Below are 6,000 nucleotides of genomic sequence, written 5' to 3' on the forward strand. Positions count from 1 at the left end.
TATAAATGTTAATGTAATGTAATGTGTCAGTCAACTAATGGGTGCAGTAAATGGATCAAAACACCATTTAAATCTGGCAACACAAATATTACCTTTTAATGAAACCAAGTTGGTACGTATACTATCTGGCAAGTTTCAGTGACTTCTGCATCATAATTAGTAAAACCCAAAACAATTCTGGGGAAAGTAGATATTTACCAATACCTGGCACTTTTGCACCAAAGCAGTAACCAATGACAACCTAAACACATGAAATAGATTAAATAAATGTCTGCTTAATTGCCACAGGTTCAAATTAACCAGTGTTAGCAAGAAACCCCCATTAAAAACACCACTCAGCTTCAGCCTTAAGTGCCATATTTCTGAGTTCCAGAAATGTGTGGTTGCAAAGACTGAGGCTAAAGCCTGAAGACTACGAGATGCTAGGACCCTGGGCGAGCTCATGGGAGAAAGGGAGAGGTCTCCGTGAGAAGGAAGGAATGGGAGTGTGCCTGTCAGAAGCTAAAGAATACAGAGCGTTAAACCAAAAACAAAAGGACTCACACACTCTTACTTACCGTTCTGTTCCACAGCTAACGCCACCGAAAGAGAGCAAGTCAATAGTACAACCCCCGGCTTAGCAGCTGGGATACGTCAGGTGACAGAAGGCCGCTGCCAATTTAGGGGGCGGCTATTATCGCTTCCCAAAATTAAAATTCAAGTATATTTAAGATTGAGAGCAATAACAATCATGCTGATGAATAACACCTGTTTTAATGTAACGAGCTCTCACAATATTCTAAACCTTCATTCAGTCTCAAAATAAAACAAGTTCACATTCCCCCTTTTTCTCTCGTTTTTCATATGGTACAGCCCATGACGAAGCTAACGCGTCCTTTTACGTAGCCCACTTGTGGGCCAATTAGGGAAAGGTAAGAAACGTGGGAGGGGGTGTAGCTAAGCTGGCACGTAATGAGGCGAGAAGTTGGTCAGAGGTGAAGGGGATGATTCAATGCGAGTGCAATGTCATAAGTCTTTTAAACATACTGTGTTACGAGCAAGCAAAGTAAGTTATCTTGTTATAGTGAGCAAGTGCGGCCTACCTTTGTGAAGCAGCTTAAACGTTTGGTTACCCAAACCAATTGTACCTTGTATTTATTTGTATTTATTGTTGTACTTTGTATTTATTCATTATCTTTAACCCCCTGTTTGTATTAATGTATTCTACTGTACAGCGCTGCATACATAAGTAGCGCTTTATAAATAAAGATATACATACATACATACCATTAGCTTGTAGAAGCTTTTTATTATTAGTTTTTGCTTTATTATACGCCTCTATCCACCACAGAGTTTTAAACGCTGATTTTTTTCTTTGATTTATCTTCAAGCCTGTGTTCAAACCTCTGCTTGGTTGCTTAGGCAAATTGGACCTTCGCAACGAGATTGAAGAGCTGCTGAACAAAAAGTTAAAAGTTTCAAAATCATCAAACAAGTCAAGTTGTAAATTGCTGCTTAATCTCCCTGTCATACTAAAACTCAAGTTAGAAGTGAACTACATCTTTGAGGGATGATTCTAGAGAAGTTTTAAGGGCAGATTTTTTTTTTGCTGGCATCCAACCCTGCCCAACATTTTACAGGTAAACCACACAATCATGCGTGCTGTGAAATTCTGCACACTTGCTCATCCACTTTGCCTTAGAAATACACCTTTACACAGCCTATGTTGCATGATGTGCCACTGGGAGTTTTAATCACCGTGGTTCTTTTAGGAAGAATTGCAGTAATGAAAGTGCCCCTCTCGGCAGGCAGACTTTGTATTAACTTGAATGACTGTGTCAAACATTAATGCTGTTAGAAGGCTTTTGCTTGTAAAGATTAATATTTACTAGTTACTGTTACAGGCAGAATGCTGACATGTCAACTAACCCCTTGCTATTAGGCTGATAATTAACAGGTGCTAGATTTAAAAAAAAAAAAAAGCAAAAAAAAACTCTTTAAGTTGTTATATGAAATAAGGTCTAAAAAATGACATGGACTAACATCACCTATGTGCTTTTTCCAATAACTGAATGGAAAGGCATCAGGCTAGGGAGTTTCGATGACTAGAGTTTCTGACATGGCCCCATGGTGATTAAAACACCCCGTGTGCCAAAAGCTTGAAGCTAAAGGGACAAATGGAGAAGCATGCTAGTGCTCAGGACATTTAATCTCAGGAATTGAGGCTGGTCAGAGATACAGAGGCAGACCCTTCATCTGATGACATCTTATAGGGATGTTTTCCTAGTACTTAAAGGAAAAGTAACACTAACATTTTGTAAGTGAAAAAGCTATTCTACCCTGCACCAATAACTGCCCTATCCTGCAAACCCCTTAGTATTTTGAATGCTTTAAAACAGGGGTCGGGAACCTTTTTGGCTGAGAGAGCCATAAACACCACATATTTTAAAATGTAATTCCGTGAGAGCCATACAATATGTTTGGGCGCGGATGCTGCGGGGCAAGGTAGGGTGAATCCCAAGGATGCCGGATGCGATGCAGAGGAGGGCGTGGTCTGCGCTTGGCAGATGGAAGACGTGTTCTAAGGCTTAGAACACGTCTTCTATCCGCCGAGCACAGGGGCAAGGTAGGGTGGGTGCCAAGGATACCGGATGCGATGCGGAGGAGGGCATAGCCTGCGCTCGGCGGATAGAAGACATGTTCTAAGGCTTAGAACACGTCTTCTATCCGCCGAGTGCAGGCCACGCCCCTCGTTATTTTTTTTATTTATGATTTGGCAGAGAGCCAGATGCAGCCATCAAAAGAGCCACATCTGGCTCCCGAGCCATAGGTTCCCTACCCCTGCTTTAAAAGGAAATACCTGTTAAAACTTTAATTGAACTAAGGAGATAGGGCGAAGGAAGGAGAAGGCATCAACTATACGATGATCGATTGATCGAGTCTAGCCTGACTCCTTCCTATACAGAAGGAAGGCTAGACTCGATCAATCGATCGTCGTATAGTTGATGCCTGCTCCTTCCTTCGCCGTATCGCCCTAGTTCAATTAACAGGAAGCCAAGTTTTAACAGGTATTTTCTTTTGAAGCATTCAAAATACTAAGGGGTTTGCAGGATAGGGCAGTTATTGGTGCAGGGTAGAATAGCTTTTTCACTTAAAAAATTTTAGTGTTACTTTTCCTTTAAGGTGGCCACACACGTGGCGATTTGCGATCTTTCATGCGACCATCGATTGCACGAAAGATCGTTCGATCACCCACTAACCGTTCAGGGCTGAAACGGCAGATAAGGAGGTAGGATTTCTACCTCCTGGCGATTCAGCCCTGAAGGCAGATTTTGCTCAGGCGCCTTCTATGGCGCCCGATCAAAATCTTTTAACCTGGCTGATCGGCAAGTCGACCGATATCAACAGACTCCTGCGATATTGGTTGACTCGCCGACTTGCCATACACGCACCGAATATCGTTCGAAACGAGGTTTCATGCGATATTATCGGTGCGTGTATGGCCAGCTTAAGTCACTTAGGTTATTTATTGTGTATTTTTTTAAGTCATTGACCACTTGCTATTCAGACAACATGTTCATGAGTTACATGGGGTTGTAAAAAGACCATCAAGAGTCCATCAAGTTCAACCCTTCGAAGTAAACCCAGCACACACAAACCTATACTGACCTATCTATACACTCTCATACATAAATTATTTATATACCAACATCAATACTAACTGTAGATATTAGTATCACAATAGCTTTGGATACTATACTTGTTCAAGAACTCATCCAAGGCATTAACAGAACCTGCCATCACAGCATCACTAGGAAGGCCATTCCCCAACCTCACTGATCATTCAGTTTGTTTGGCATTAATAAAAAAAATGTAAAATAAATTTGTGGCCAGAATAAGACTTACGCAGGGTTTTAAGGTTTTCAATACAGCTGCATACCTTTTAATATAGTAAAAATGATTAAGACTTCTCACACATAAAGTGTGTTTTTGCATTTTAAACCTTTATTTACAGTAGTATTTTTTATCATTCACTCTCTAGTTTTGAGGTAGTAATAATGACTCAGCTAGCAGAGAAGCATGGTGAAATCATCTTGCAATTAGTCACATTTTCTTATATTACAGGAAACAATATGTATTTCTTTGTGTTAGTGCAATACTTGCTCACATGACAGAGGAAATATATCCTATTCGAACAAGGTCTGTGCACATGAGTAGTTGTTTTAATATGTACAGGCATCTGTTTGGTAAAATAAAAATAAACACCACGATCAATTGATTTTATTTCATTTATTTTATGGGTTTTCAGTTTTGTTTGCTCATCATTTTAGTGCTGTTATCATCCATATACTTATACTTTTACCCAGTACTGATGACCTTTGTAATACATTACAATAAATTATGTCATCCTGTAAGTTATTACCATCAAAATAGACTCTTTTGGATATACCTGTAAGAATAGGAAGCAGCTGCAAGAAGTCCAATGCCACAAAGGCTTTATATAATAAATAAAACATTACTATTAATGCAAGTGGTTGTCAGGTCCTCTGGTGGCCACTTGGATTTTTAAAATAAACTAATTTTTATTTTTTTTATAATGTGGACATTCTAAAACTTGTCTTCTGGAAGCTAACTTTGTCCCTTAAGAAGTGTAGTTGGTATGATTCATGGGGGGATTGTATTTTCTCTCTGTGTGCCCCTGCTGACCTACTTACTACTACCTGCGTTATGGCTATAACTGCAAATGCCCATGCAGCTTAAATGAGAGATCAGGGGTCATTTACTTACCCCAAATGCAGTGTGCAATGATTTAAGGTGCTTGAACTCAAAACCAAGCCTGTGCACAATTCTTAAGGTACACGTACCCAGTGTTTGTTGACACAGCCTGCTGTGGGAACCCTGGTGCTACCAACACCTTTAGAGGTGACTGCAGCTCTCTATATTTCACCTAAATTTCACATCAATAGACATACTTGCACAAAATTCATAACAAAAGGCAGGGTTGTTTTGAACTAGTGATGTGTGGGTTGACCTGTGGGTTTACCATTAAGCAACCATTGTGGGTTCGGGTTGGGTGTGGGTTTAGACTGGGGAACTTGGCACTCTTCCTCTGCTCCCGAAGTTTCCCTGTCTATTACGTGTTAAGTGAGGTTCAGTGGGTTACGGTCGGGTAACAAGTAGATGAGTTAGGGTTGGGTGTGGGGCATTATTTTGTCAACCCACACACTGCTCACACTATGTTCACACTATTTCAGTAATATTGATGGCTTAAATATATGTTTAGAAGAGGATACTAACACGTTACTTCCTGTAGGAGAGGTAGCCTCTATTTTCTAGCTGCCTGTTTGCTAACTTGTCGTAACAAGGGAAGACCAGAGTTCTAGCCAAATATCACAATGGAAGCAAACTAAATGTCCACACCCAAAAGGTGAAGCTGAATCGTAGTCCAAGCAGTTTCTTTCCAATGCATAATGAATAAATAAAGCATTCAAACAAAGAAGGGTTCTCAGAATACGATCAGCTAAGCATTTACTGCTTATATAAAGGAAACTTCTTTAACTTCTTCTGACACGCAGATACAATTGCAGAGTGCAATCCTATCATCACATTCTTGTAGACTAAATGAGAGCAGTTGTGATCCAACTAGCTGGGCCTATTCACTCAAAGTCAATTGGAACACAATTACACCAGGGTATGTAGTGTGAACCAGGCCTTAAGCCACCCAAATTTACAGACAGACCCATATTTGAACATTATTGAGTTAAATTATGTACCTTAAAACAATAACAATTGTATATGAATTCCCTTGCTCAGCAAATGAGTCCTATGTTAGGGGAATGTGAGTAAAAGCAGCCATCATATTTCCCCTCACAAAGGAAACAATACATTTTTAAAAATGGTTGGATTTTTTTGGCGGCACAGGTACACATACTTTTTTCTTTTACATTTTCTTTTTTTATACATTATATTTTTAACTTATCTTTAACATATTAAAAAGAAAAATAGATTTATATGTCTGTT

At 39.7% G+C, this 6,000-nt stretch overlaps 1 protein-coding gene across 1 annotated transcript in view; it reads right to left on the reverse strand.

The window, feature by feature from the left end:
• The window catches only part of por (P450 (cytochrome) oxidoreductase), a 39,912-nt gene extending 39,073 nt beyond the window's left edge, over positions 1-839 (reverse strand). The window contains exon 1 of the mRNA XM_002933818.5: positions 558-839. The gene's annotated coding sequence lies outside the window, so the exon portion shown is untranslated. The remainder of the gene's footprint in view (positions 1-557) is intronic.
• Between the last annotated feature and the right edge of the window lie 5,161 nt (positions 840-6,000).

The sequence above is a fragment of the Xenopus tropicalis genome, chromosome 2, assembly GCF_000004195.4.
Source record: "Xenopus tropicalis strain Nigerian chromosome 2, UCB_Xtro_10.0, whole genome shotgun sequence".
Taxonomy (NCBI): Eukaryota; Metazoa; Chordata; class Amphibia; order Anura; family Pipidae; genus Xenopus; species Xenopus tropicalis.